General features: G+C 44.7%; 1 non-coding gene across 1 annotated transcript; it reads left to right on the top strand.

Annotated features, from left to right (window-relative positions):
• Positions 1–12756: 12756 nt before the first annotated feature.
• On the top strand, positions 12757–12829 carry TRNAF-GAA (transfer RNA phenylalanine (anticodon GAA)). Its single transcript has one exon. It is a non-coding gene; the product is annotated as a tRNA-Phe (tRNA).
• Positions 12830–14101: the final 1272 nt, after the last annotated feature.

The raw sequence follows: 14101 nt of genomic DNA, 5'->3' as shown, positions 1-14101 counted from the left end.
TGAGCATCCAGGTTGGCGAACAGGTGGAGATGCTGGAGGGGCCTCACCTGGAGAAGGCCTGGGAGCTCTGTGCTTCTTTCCCCGCATCTTGCCCTGTGGGCATCTTCCGTCTGGCTGTTTATGAGCTGTAACCTCTCTAATAATTGTACATAAATGTTTCCCTGGGTTCTGTGAGCCTTTCTAGCAAATTATCAAACCTGAGGAGGGGGTCGTGGTGACCTGAAATTGACAGCTAATACTCAGAAGCACACATGACAACCTGGACTGGCGACTGGTGTCTGAGGTGAGTACGGTCTTTGCTTCTGGGACCTGTCGGTAGGTCCAGGTAGCTACGTCACAATTGAGTCGAATTGTAGGGCAGCCTGATGGTGTCCTCGGAGAACTGAAGAATTGCTTGGTGTGGGAAAAAAACGCACTTTCTGGTGGCCAGAAGTGTGATAATTATAGACAGTAATAGTAGTAGAGAGTAGAAAAGGAAATTGAGTTTTTCCCTTCGGAAGGGTTTTCAGAAACTAACTTCTCTCCCTCCCCCCTCCCCTCCCCCTCCCCTCCCCTCCCCTCCCCTCCCCTCCCCCTCCCCTCCCCCTCCGGTGGGGTGGGATTCTGTATGGTTCTGAATGGGAGACTGGGCAGTAGGGAAGGAAAGGCTGATGGTGGGCCAGGGGTGGGCGATTCGCGGGCCGCAGGGGACACAGGCCCCAGGGGAAAGCACTGGCTTGGGTGGAATGGGAAGGTGGAGTTTGCCTCATCCTTCTGGACCAGTAAGGCAGGAGTCGAGATGAATTTTTGGATATAGAGACTTTGGGAAAGGGGCATAAGGGAACTCACTGTGGCCTCAATTTCTTCTTGTGTGATAGGGAAGGCAAATGAGGGGAAGTGACAATTTCGAAGTGTCACAGAGGAAAGTAAAAGCAGAAACTTTTCTCATTACCCAGGTGGAGGCATGGCCAAGTTGAAGGCCACAAATTCATAGCGGCCCCTGTTATTGAAAAAACTGCTGCCTCAAACACCCTGTGCGCTCCCGTCCGTACAGAGATGAGCGTATTTCTGAAGGACTGATATCTGGAAGTTCTGTTTCTGGGTGCAAAGAACATGCACCTGACATTGGAAAGGCATATGGGTATCTAACCTTTTGGCATCTCTGGGCCACACTGGAAGAAGAGTTGTCTTGGGCCTCTCATTAAATACATTGAAACATGAAATCACAAAATGAAATCTCATGATGTTTAAAGTGAATTTACGATTTTGTGTTGGGCTGCATTCATAGCCATCCTGAGCCACCAGTGGCCCACTGGCTGCAGGTTGGACACCCCTGCACCTGGAACCGCCTGTGCTACAGCTGTTAGCGGCGAAATGGCACCTGGATGTTACCATAGGACCTGGTTTCGGCAACCTCAGTGCTTCAGCTCTGGCTAAGAAAGGATTCACAGCTAAGACTCAAGCTATGCAAGGAAGTTTATTTGGAAAGTCACAGCGGGAGAAGAAAGAAAGGGGTTCAGGAAACAAGTTACAGAGGGAAAAGAAGGGCTGTCGGAGCCCAGGTGCAAGGAAACACACCCACACCCGGGGGAAGGGGGTGGAGAAAGGCGCAGGCGTGCTCCCTAGACAGAGCCACCCTGGGTCCTTTGTCTTGAGGGCCTTTATCTGGGGGTCTCGGGGGAGGATCCCAATAGAATATTCATCAGCTTCCACGTGTGTCCTTTCAGGGTCACAGGCTCCACTGATGGGTTGGACCAGGGTGGGCGGGCGTTAGTCAGTGCATGGGGTCCTGACGTCGGCCACGCTGTTACTCAGTCCAATTTCACTGCTTTTCTGGGCCTGGAGCTGAAACACACTGAGACCCAGAGGGGTTAATGCTTAAGGGAGTGCTCATGCAAGGCCCTTCCTGGGAGTCACAGGAGGTCACTCCTCAGTCCCTGTTCCTCCTCTAAGGGGATCTACTGTGTGACTAGTAACATGCCAGGGAGGAAAGGTCAGTGGAGGATCCAAACGCATGACCAGGGAGATGAAGCTCAGGGGGGCTAAACCACATGACCAGCGCTGTGCTAGGAGAGGAAAGGAGAGGAAAGGAGAGGAAAGGATGCCCTGGGGGTGAGGGCCCTGTTTTCCCAGTTTTGCCTGCTGTTGGGCACCCAGGGCGTCCACCCTGCTGACCTTCTGTACCTGGCCTTTGCCCTTGCTCTGCTTGCGTTTGTCTAACTGCCTACCAAACAACCAGTTGTGGATATTAATAGACCCTTTAATCTGTGCCAGTTTGAAAGATGCAAAGTTGTTTAATTGTACTTCTGTAATCTTTAGATAGCTTAGGTCTCTCTGTGTATGCTTATTGGCCACTTGTTTTTGCTCTGAACTGCACGTTTATATTGTTGCTGGTTTTTCAACTGGGGTATTTGAAGCAGATCTTTTTCATTATACAATTAAATGTTAGTTGAAGCAACCCCTTTGCTGTCATCCCCCCGAGACTTGAGCTTCAGGGTCCTTCCAGTCTTGCTTTCACCTAGGACCCCAGTCAGATGAGCCTCAACAATCTATCTCATCAGCCTCAACTTGCTTCACTACCCTTCCTACTCTCTCTGGACCTCAGTGGTCTGAACAGGTCTAAACTTTTTTTCAGTGCTTTTCATTCTGTGACCTGCTCTTGCTCCTCCCTCCCTCCCTCCCTCCCTCTCCCTCCCTCCCTCCCTCCCTCCCTCCCTCCCTCCCTCCCTCCCTTCCATATTATTGATTACCTACTGTGTTCCAAGCACTGTCCTTACCTAGCTCAACCAAAGAATCTAATCTTTCTTTCTCTACTTCTGTACATGGACTATAGAATGTTGCTGAAGAAAACTTCAAAGTTTTATGTATTGGTACCACCAATAGAAACAAATGTGCCCTTCAAACTATAAGCAATGCGTCCCTCTATTCCTGCTTGGCTGCCTTTTATATGCCACAGGGTAGCAGCTCTCCATTTTTTTTAACACGATGTTAAGTTCTTGACTTTATTCTGGTCTCACTCATTCTCAGTCCATTCTCTTACTAACATTGTAGAAGGACGTGAAATGATGTAGTGTTAAAAACTGAGTTTTGGAGTCATGTTTGCTGGGCCAGAGCAAATGTGAAAACAGGTGCTTACCTTTGAACACTCTCCACTAACCCTTTGAGGAGATGTGTGCAAGCTCGTGACGTCCTGGGTCCCCAGCTGCCACAGGCTTCATGAACTTGCACCATTCCCTGACAGCGGAGATCCCAGAATGGGATCAGCTGTGCTTATTACCATGACAACCAGACCCAGACAAACTTCCTGCCTGAGCGGTGTCCTACTTGGAGGGACTGAGCAAGGAGTGAGTCACATGGAACCCTACAGCTGGTCAGCTCTTCAGGAAGAACCTCAAACGGAGAGCCGGGGAGACCTAGTATTAATTTGTTAGCCTCCTGCAGGGAATGGATAAAAAGTGAGGACTGGGACTAGTTGACATTTTAAAGCTGCCATGACCGGTTTCCGTGACTTTGGAGACTGTCCTTGGGCCTTCAGGCAGCATTTGCACAGGGCGAGAGTAAAACCCCTCGAGCTTAGGAGAGCCTCCCAACACTTCAAGTTCAAAGCCAGGTTCACCACTCCCTGCCTTGTGATAATCACAGTTCTCAAACCGGGGCTCAGTATCCTCCTTTATAAAATGGAAGCAGTAGTTATTGCGAATTTTTTAAAAAGAAGTAATATATGTAAAACATTCAGACAGTGCCTGGTACATAAATAATACATGTTCATTAAATGTTGGTTTTTATTTTTCACAGGAAAAAAAAATAAAGGAAACTGGAGTTTCCTTGCCCTAAACATAGAATTACTGAAAACCAAACCACTTATTGACATGGGAAGTACATTTTGATTCCCTGTTGCCTAATGCTTCAAACTCCAAAGGGGTTCCCATACCCTGCTCCTTCCAGATCCACCCTCAGATGCCCTCACACATACGCACCTTGGCCTCCTCAGGATGCTGGGCCCTTCCAAGCCCTGTAAAGACCCTGTTACTCAGCACATCTGTCCATCCTTTCGCAAATGCCCCTTCCTCTTCTTTGTCTGCAGAACTCTTAGCCAACCTTCAAAACCCAACCCAAATGTCACCTACTCACCGAAGCTGGCCTCACCTGCAGCTGTTGAGATTCTGCCCTCTCTGTGACCATCACGCCTGACTCATACGAGTCATCTGTTCATAGGTGTGTGTGCCCCGCCGGACTCGTTGCTCCCGGGAACGTCATCATCTGTGCTGCCCAGGGCCTGGACGCTCAGCGTTTCCATTCACTTGTGGGGTCTCAAAGGAGCAGATTCTTTGTCACTATGTTTTGTCTCTCCCAGTTTCTCTCTGCTTCCCTCTCCATGTGTGCACACACCTGTTCTCCACCCCATCCTGAGCAGAACACACCACTGACCACATGAAGCATATGTTCTTCCTTGAACCTCACATTTGAAGAAAGAGGTAAACCAGTTTCGCAAGTGTTATGCATGCGACTGATCTCACTTAGGTTTTGTTGTTGTTTAGAAGGACTGATCTTTAATCCTCACTTTGGTGCTTCTTTGTAGAAACTTCTTTGAGTAATTGTTCTTTGATCTTTTCTTAGCTTTAAGAGTCAGTGTTTCTAATACTGTTGTGTTTATAACTAAACTCACTGTGCTTTAATTGACACACTCTTAGACAAGACTTATCCAATGGTGAAAAAGATTCTGTTATACCAATGTAATCTTTCTATTCTACATTCAGAAAGTAGGAAGCACCCCTCCCCCTGCCTTTTTAACATTTTGACTTAATTAGGTCAATTTCGTGAAGCAAAAGAAGAAACTTTAATTCTTGGTTTCCCTCTCTTGGTTTGAACTGCTGGAAAACCTTTCAATAAAATGTCTTTCAAAATACAAAACTGTACACCTTTCAGTAACAGTTTTCTATTTTGCTTAATTCCTAATTATTGGCTTCACTCGGAATGAAAACATTGCTCACTTAATGAAGACAGTTGGAAGGGAGGAGGGAAAGCATCTTTTCAGGTTAAAGTACTGAATAAAAATCACAGAGATGAGAAATATTACAGAAAATAGGCCACATAAGGCCCTGAGAAAGATCTTCCTACTTCTAGCAAATTTTGAAATGTTGACGAATGATTCCTCAGTTCTGCCCTTCACAATTTTTCTAATAGAATAAACTTAGGTGAAAATGTAAAGCAATTTTTCTTTGCTCAGGAAAAAAAGCCTCCACAGTAAGATGTAATTATAGCTTATCTGGATGTTATGTATCAAGTGAAAATACCATGTGCTAATATTTAGAAAATACACATTTTCCTTAAGATTACTCTGCTACTCCGCAAGTGTACCCTTTGCCCTAGGAGCATTCTAAATGAGTATGCTACCCGTGACTTATTCTGAAAATATTTCAGCTATCATAAAAATAAATAAAGAAATAAATAGTGTACCACGTAGCTAAAATTAAGTCAGTTTAAACTTCTCAGGAGTTAGAACTGTGGGTCCTTAAGTTAATGGACTAATCAAACCATGGTTTTAGAGTGTGTTGCTGCAATATTCTAATTACTGCAATCTGATTTTCTTCAGTAATTGTGAAGGTCAAAACCGAAAGCCTGATTCAGAATGGAAATTAAAGTTAAGAATGAAAGACAAAGAAGACATTTTTATCCCTAACACATGTTCTGATACATTAAGTTGACCTTGTAAGAGTCAGTGAAAGGTTTTTCTGTAAATCACATTGGAATTGACTACAAGGTATGAATATTGCATCCCAAGTCTTGAAACAGTATAATTTCATTTCATTGTGTTATTTTTCAATAATGTTGCTTTGTGATCTATTAAACAAAACATTATATCTACACACATTTTTATTTTATGCCTTTGTAAGGCTTTCATGTGAGTGAAAAGAGAAGTGAGGAAAACCAATCCTTTGTCAAACCACACGTTTTTATTCGGTGATTCCCAAACTATGGTCCTGGTACATGCAGGACCAACCTTAGCAATTGCAGGGCCAAAGGGCTATGTAGACCAGCTATGGATTTGATAAAGAACCTCTCTAGTTTTACAAAATATATTCCTAATCACATTCTGAGGCTGAAAAACCCATTAGTAAGGATCAAACTTCTTTACTACATAGTAGAAAATACCATTAAAATCCAGATTTTTGGAACTGTAATATAAGACTAATATTTATCTTTTTTCAAATTTTATTATGAAAAATTAAGACAAAAATTTTTAAAAAGATATATTTCTCCACCTTTTGCTATATTTGTTTTACTCATATGTGTGTATGTGTGAGATATTTGAAAGTAAGCTGTAGACTTCATGACACTTCCACACTAAATACTTCAACATAAACACCCTGAAATTCAATGTAGTCTCCTACATAATTATCATTTCATTTGATATTTAAGAAAACTCACAGTCATTTCCTAATATACATATTTAAAGGTCCCCATATTTCCCTGAAAGTTACAGAACATGCCACCCAAAACATGCTGTGGACACACTCGGAGAAGAAAAGCTCTCTGCCCCCCCCCTCTGTGCCTGGACACAGGACACACATTTGTACAGGTGTCCTTTCTGCCCCTCTCTACCAGGAAGGACAGGAGTTAATCACCAATGCGAACTGTACGGCCAGTCCCCTCACAAGTGGCAACTGAGGAATCAACATAACAAACTGGATGAACTGGCCCCATGGACCATTAATCTCTCCACACTTTTACCTTCCCACACTCTGCCACCCTGGAACCTTAGTCTTCGCCTTATCACTGCTGTACAGTTTTATTTTTTGTCTTGTAAGGTGCCATGTTAGCCCAAGTTCTGACCACCCCATTGAGTTACCCATCACAGGCATGTATGTGCAATGCACAGGTTCACAGACTTCTGTTTTTCTCTTCGCTTGTTTTCTCTTGTCTTTTGAGAGACGTCTATTTTTTTTTCTTTCTCTTGTCAGTCTAATTTACAGGACCCCAGCCAGGGAACCTAAGATGGGTAGAGAGAAAACATCTTTTTCTCCCCTATATCCCAAGGGTCTCTTATTTATAGCTTTAAAAACAAAAACAAAAAACTATACCAGGATCCAGTACAGGTCCACACATTAACTGTTTACGTCTTTTTGGCAGTAACGTGCATTCTTGCCTCTCCATCAGCAAGAATTGGACGCTTGGCTATCGGTGCAAAGACCGGGGGTGTGAGTGGGGGCAGGAGGGGTGCTGGGGGTCCTGCAGCTCCTTCTGAATAATTCGCAGCCCACGGAGGTGCAGAAAACTGGGTGTCGTCAAGTTTCCCAACTGCCAGGGTGGAAACGGGCTGGAGAGCAAAGTGGTGAGGCCTGGAGTCAGGGCCCTGCTTTCTGTCCTGCTGATTTAGCAAAACTGCTGAAATGAGCCGTGACAGCTCCCACCTCAAGGCAGAAAAGGTCCGCCGAAGCGTCTGTCTCATACTGCGGAGTCTCGCCCGAGTGTGGGCCACAGCGAGCAGCAAAGCTCCGCTACCCAGTTCTCTCACTGCACCCCATCTATCCACTGGGGGTCTCCAGAAAGTGTCTGCTCTGTGTGGCAAGAAAGTCAGGGAGGACCAGCCGAGAAGAGCTGACTGTCGCCAGGGCTCCTGGGTAGAAGCGGTATGGGTCAGGGATTGGCCAGTGGTGAGACCTGGAGGAGGTGTAAGGGTACAGAAGAAGAACATTGGAGAAGGAGAGAAAGCAGGGGAGAGCCCAGAATACGAGGCTCCTGGGAGGCTGCAGGGGACTCGGGGACAAATGCCATAGGCGCTCCTTTGTCCTGTCCCCCTTTTCTGAGTCTCTGGTCATTCGACACTGTCTTGTGCATCTTCACTGGAGAAAAGAAAAGGGGACTAATTATTTCTTGCTTCTGGCATTTAAAAAATTATCAAGGGTTTAGGAAACTCATGCACTAAATTTATTTTGTCTTTTTTCTTTGGGTGACTAATCAGGCCTTATCCTTTAATTGCTGGGTGGAGACAGGCACCGATACGGTTGGGAGGCTGGCTCACTTCATCAAAAGAAAGAGACAAGTAATTAAGCTGACAAGTATCTAAAGAGTGTGCAAGCTCCTGAAACTCAAGCTCTAGAATCCAAGTTTTTTGGCCTTTAGGCCTTTGTGCAAAATCCATGTGATTAGTTAGGCATTTGCTTGATGGGCATGAGAGGATTGGATTTGAACATATGAGAAACCTGAGAGGTCGTTCTTGAGTATAAATTACTTAATCGTTTCTGGCCTGGGAAGTACACCTAGAGGCTTTATATCGATGTATGTAATTCTACAAAGACAAAAAACAATAAGGTCTTTATTGACTTGTGGTTTAATGGCTTTAAATAAATTAACTTCTTTTGGATCAATTCAGTACGCTGATGATTTTGCAATCTATTAGCTTTTTGAATACTTCTCCCCTTAGTTACAATTTTAATATATAAGTTTGGACACATCACTTTATATCCATCAAGCAAAGGCATTATTTTCTACAAACACACAGCTTCACAATGCATAGACATACCCATAAAATAGGATCTCCAAAACCAAAAATAGCTGAGACTTCAGATGAGATTCCAGTTAAGGATTTGGACTCTCATGTTGATTTTTAATTGAAAGAAGGTCTTTCTCCCCCACCCCTCAAAATTTTATTTATTTATTTTTAGAGCGCGCCCGCATGCGAGAGAGAGAGAGAGAGAGAGAGAGAGAGGAAATGGAGGGAGAAAGAGAGGGAGAGAAACATCAGTGTGTGGTTGCCTCTTGTGCACTCCCTGTTGGGGACCTGGCTCACAACCCCGTCCTGTGCCCTGACTGGGAATTGAACCTGCAACTCTTTAGCTCGCTGGCTGGCACTCAATTAACTGAGCCACACCAGCCAGGGTGAATGAGAGAAGGTCTTTCTTTAAAAAATATGTATTTGGAGTATTTAGCACAAGCTAAAGAATATGCTCTATACCTTGGCAGTCGGTTCTGCACCAAATTAATCGTGTGCCCACTAAGAATTGAATTGTATCCCCTCCCCCCCAAATTCATATGATGAAGCCCTAACCCTCAAAGTGACTGTATTTGGAGACGTGGCCTTTAGGAGATACTTAAGGTGAAGGAGGTCATAAGGACACAGCTCTAATCTATAGGACTGGTGGCTTCATAAGAAGAAGAAAGATTTCTCTCCATGCGCATGCTCCAAGGAAGCAAGGAAAGATCCACTGGAGCACACGGAGGAGACAGCTGTCTGCAAGCCAGGAAAAGATCTCCCATGAGGACCCTAATTAGCAGGCACCTCAGTTTGGGACTTCCCAGACGCCAAACTGTGAGAAAATCAATTTCTGTTCTTTAAGCACCGCTCTCCCCTCCCCCAAACGTTTGTGGTAGTTTGTTACGCCAGCCCAAGCCGATCTCCAGCCAGGCAGTAACCCTAAGTCAACTGTTTATGGCGTCCTCAGCTTCCTGACACATGAAATCTGTGGGTCGGGCTAAGTAAATCCTAAATTCTTTTCCACCTCTAGCATTACTTTGATTCCAGCTCAGATGGTCCAGGTTCAGAACATCAAATTAAAAATTTTTTTAAATGCTGACTTTCCAATTTCCATAAAATTTACAAAATGGTACAAGGAAGTCCCATATATCTTTTACCCAGATTCACCAACTTTTAGCATTGCCCGCATTTACTCTTTCATATTCTCTTTTTATCGGTCTCTGTCTTTCTCTCTCTCTGTATATTTGCACACATACCATTTTAGTTTTCTGAACCACTTGAGAGTAAATTGCAGATGGGACATCTCTCTATCCCCGAATACTTCCGCATGTATTTCTTAAAAACAAGGATATTTTCTTACCTAAATATGCTCTCCAGTGTCAGAAATTTAACACTGGCATGACCCTCTTATGTAATCTATAGCCCATGTTCCAATTTCTCCAATTGCCCCACCAATACTCTTTAGAGCGTTGACCCTCCTTAACAGGAGCCAGTCCAGGATCACAAACTGTGTTAGTGGTCAGGTCTTTTCAGCCCTTCCATCTGACACATTCTTCGGCTCATTGCTTTTATGACCTTACCAGTTTTGAGAATACAGGCCAGTCCTGTACTGGAATAGCCTTTATTTTGGATTGTTGAGTGTTGCCTCCTGGTTAAGTTCAGATTATGCAACCCTGGCTGGACTCTTAGGTCAGGGACCAAGCTGTGTCCTTTCTGCAGAATCACAGTAGGAGGCATGCGATGTCTGGATGCCTTTCATTGGTGGTGCTGACCTTGATGACCCGGTGAAGGCACTGTGTCATTTCTCCACTGCTTACATTCTGTTTCCCCCTTGTGGCTATTAAGAGTCTGTGGAGAAATGCTCTGCGAACATGCAGCGTTCCTGCTCCTCCTCTGACGTCCCCCTCAGACTTAGCATCCACGGAGATTCTGGACCGAACCAGGCTTTACCGTGATGTTTGGGAAATGATGAGTTCAGTGCTACCACCCCCTTCACATTTCTCAGTGGGCACAGGTCAAGCTAGAATCCTCTGTAAGCCTCTCCCTCCGTTACTGTACTCATGGATTTTTATTTTATTCAAGGGGTAAATAATCTATGATTCTATTTATTTTGATGCTCAGAGTATCCCAAATTTGGCCACTGGGAGCCCCTTCAATATATCAAAGCCCCTTTGATATATTCCCATTTTTTTATACACTTGAGAAAAACTGATTAAAATCAGAGGCAAATCAAAATAAGTGCTTGTGTGTGTGTGTGTGTGTGTGTGTGTTGTAAGGTCCCAGGAGCAAAGTTGACCAGTTGACAGCACTTCAGAACTTTATTAGATGTGACAACTATACACAACTCATTCTCTTTAGTTGTTTTATTCTCAGATCTTCTCATAATTAGTCTTCATAGTTATCACAGGTAATTAGACTGCAGCTGGCTGAAATCCACAGGCTAATTTGGAAGACAGGACTGTAGCCTACGTGAAACTTCTTTTCAACATGGAGCCTTCTTCGACATCCTCCTCCTCATTTGAGTGCCAATTTCTTTATCATCGGCTCCTTACCGTGATGTGTGTGCAGATTTTCACTTTGGCCCTCGGTGCATGGTCTCTGTGGAAGTTCTGATGGTTTTTCTTGCCTCTGCAATCATGCGGATCAAAGCCAGGTTTTGGTCCAAGCTCACTAAGAAATTTTATTCCTGTTATCCACCCTGAGGCACTAAACTAGAGGTCTCAGACTTTCTCTGTTCACAGTGTTTTAGTGTCTCAATAATATTTCTCAGTCCCCCAAGCCAAAAGGAATAACAGTTTCTTTTATTAAATGCTCAGCCCAAACAACTTATTAAGTATTTGTCTAACAACTTTGTAACTCTTTGGGAAAAAATTATACAAATCAACTGAAAAAAAAGTTCTATTTTAGTTTTATTTATAGGCACTCATCATTACTTACCAATGGGATGTGTGTACCCTTTGGGTCGTGCACAATTTCTCAAGCCTTGGAAGTCGCCGCTCTTATTTCCTGTTATGCATTTATTTTCACGGGCAATTACTTTTATCACAACTGCTGAAAACCTAGCTTCTCCAAGAGATAATGTCCCTCAAAGAAATGACCTAGGGCTGAAACTATGAGCTTCCTAGTGGTGCCCCGCACTGTCCAATATCACCCGCTGCCCTCGAACAATGGAATCCTGCACACCGCAGTACCCCGTAGGACTTGGCTGCACAATTTGGGAAAAGGACGCCAAATCTGGGAAAAACCTTTGTAAAACAGAGAACGAATATCAAGCTGTTGCTAAAAATCTTTTCACTCACAGTGAAACTGGTGGAGTTGGTTAGGTAAGTACTAAGTTGTGGCTCTTTTTCACAGGTTATAAATTGGGCGATCACATCGTTTATTTTCCAGACATTCCAGGGTGTTTTTGAGTGAAAGGGTACGGCTCTGACAACAGATGCAAACCAGGACTGTTCGGGCAAACCAGGTTGTGTGGGCACCCAGTTAATCCACAGCCTACGTCACGACACTTGCATTCTGAAATCCACCTTTATTCGGCAGGTGATCATTATTACAGTGTAGCTTCTATTATCTTGTACTTTGCCGAAGGATGTTATCACATTAAATTGTGAAGCATGACGTTTATTGGTCGTGTTCTTCTTTCTCTTATTTTTCCTGTCCCTTTTCCTCCATTTCCTTTCCCACCCTGGACCTTTTCTTTCCCCCCATTCCCACCCCCAATCCCATCAAAACTCACCTGCCACTTGCTACTCATTCAGGTTCAAGTCTTTTCTGCATGTGAAAGATAGCTACACTCACGACACACTACAAAGCCTGTAAAAATCCTCTTATCTGTTTATATGGGACCCGCACAAGCCACATGCTCCAATTTCTCCTCCTTTCACTCCAAGGCCTCCCAGAGCCTCCACAGATCAATATTCACCTCCAAGTTCCCTGACCTTTCCCCTCTCGAGCCAATGCCTTCTTTGAAATCTCAAGCTCTTCTGTTACTTGGATCTGACCCCACAAAGGAACCCAGAAAACGACTCTCCCCCTTAGTGATTGCAAACACTTCCAAATATTCAAACGCTTTTTCTTTCCCTTTTTTGTCCACATTCGACTGCATCCATCCCTGTTGAAGGAAAAAAAAAAAAAAGCAGTGTATATAGTGTGGCTAAATCACCGCTTGGAAAGAGCAAGACAGAATGATTTTCATGTAGTAGTTTGACATGACAATAAAGAGACACTAATTATTGGAAACGGACGGATCAGGAAGTCGCGTTGAATTCAGTAATACCTTGCTCTCGGCCGAAGTGAAAGGCGCCGAAATAGCTCAGTTGGGAGAGCGTTAGACTGAAGATCTAAAGGTCCCTGGTTCGATCCCGGGTTTCGGCAGACCTCCCTTTTAAAGAAGAATTAACTAATTTATTTATTGGAAGGGAATTAAATCTCGTAGGATCTCCCATCAGGACTAAACTGACTCATTCCCACCAGCTCAAGTGCAAACTGGGACTAGAAGAGCAGCCACTCAGCACGGCCATTTCTGGGTCGCTTCCGGGTGGCCGTCGCGCTGCGCGTGCGCGATGCGGGGCCGCCGAGACTGTGACCGGGACAGAGACCGTGACCTTGGGTGGCCCAGGTCCGGTCCAGGTCTCAGCGCCGGGAATCCCGGGTGGCACCGCCTTGAGGGCTGGGGGGAGAAATGAGTCGATCTGTCTCGGGGGACGAGAGACAACTTCATCCCAAATTTCATTCGCCAAAGCATCGCCATTTGAGAAGCCAAACCCTCCCCTTGAACCGAATGGGACGGCTCGGAATTTCGGGTTGGAGGCGCCGGCAGGGCCGCTCGGGCGGCGTCTGCAGTTTCCTGCCCAGCAGGGAAAGGCGTGGCCGCTTTACAGCTGTAAAATGAGTCTCACAGCTCGACAGTTTTATTTGAAATCCAGACCAGCGGTTCTCAAAGGGTGGTCCCTGATCCAGCATCTTCTTCATCTGCGAAATCCATCTTCATAGTTAGAAATCCGTCTTCTGTGTCCCATCTCAGACGGGACGAATCACAGATTCTTGTTTCCAACGCTACGCTGTGGTTAGATCCATTTATTTAGATATTCCTATTTTTTTCTTTAAAAAAACTGTTTTTGTTGTTCTTCTTTCTGTTTCTAAAAGAGCCTTTTACTACGACTTTTTGTGAACACACTTTTCCCGTTTGCTGTCTTTTTCTCCCGCAGGTCTGAACACAACTTTGGCATGCGTTCGAAATTAATTTTTCTTAAAGAATTTTTTTTTCACAATAAGTGTGTGTTGGAGGTGGGGTGTGCAGGGTATCACCCACTGCAGGGCTACCTCTGGGAGCCCACCCCAAGGCTAAACTAGATGGTGTGGAGTAAAGAAAGTAGAGGCTCCAGACACCTCACTCTGTATTGTGGCTCCCTTAGCTGAGCCAGGACTCAGGGGCAGGAGGTCAGGAGTGTAGATTAGAATTACAGGAGGGAGAAATTTTAGTGTATTGGAGTAACTAGAAAATGGGTTACACAGGTCAGTGGGGTGTTGATTTGCTACAGTTAAAAGACAGTCACTTGTTGGATTTATACATTTGGTCTTGTGTATCCTCTGGTTCTGTTTTGTGAGGGAAAGGGAACTCACACTTACGACATACTGTGTACTCTC

Source organism: Artibeus jamaicensis, unplaced genomic scaffold, assembly GCF_021234435.1.
Source record: "Artibeus jamaicensis isolate MK-2021 breed Jamaican fruit bat unplaced genomic scaffold, CSHL_Jam_final contig_415, whole genome shotgun sequence".
NCBI lineage: Eukaryota > Metazoa > Chordata > Mammalia > Chiroptera > Phyllostomidae > Artibeus > Artibeus jamaicensis.
This window is presented reverse-complemented; position numbering and strand designations above follow the sequence as displayed.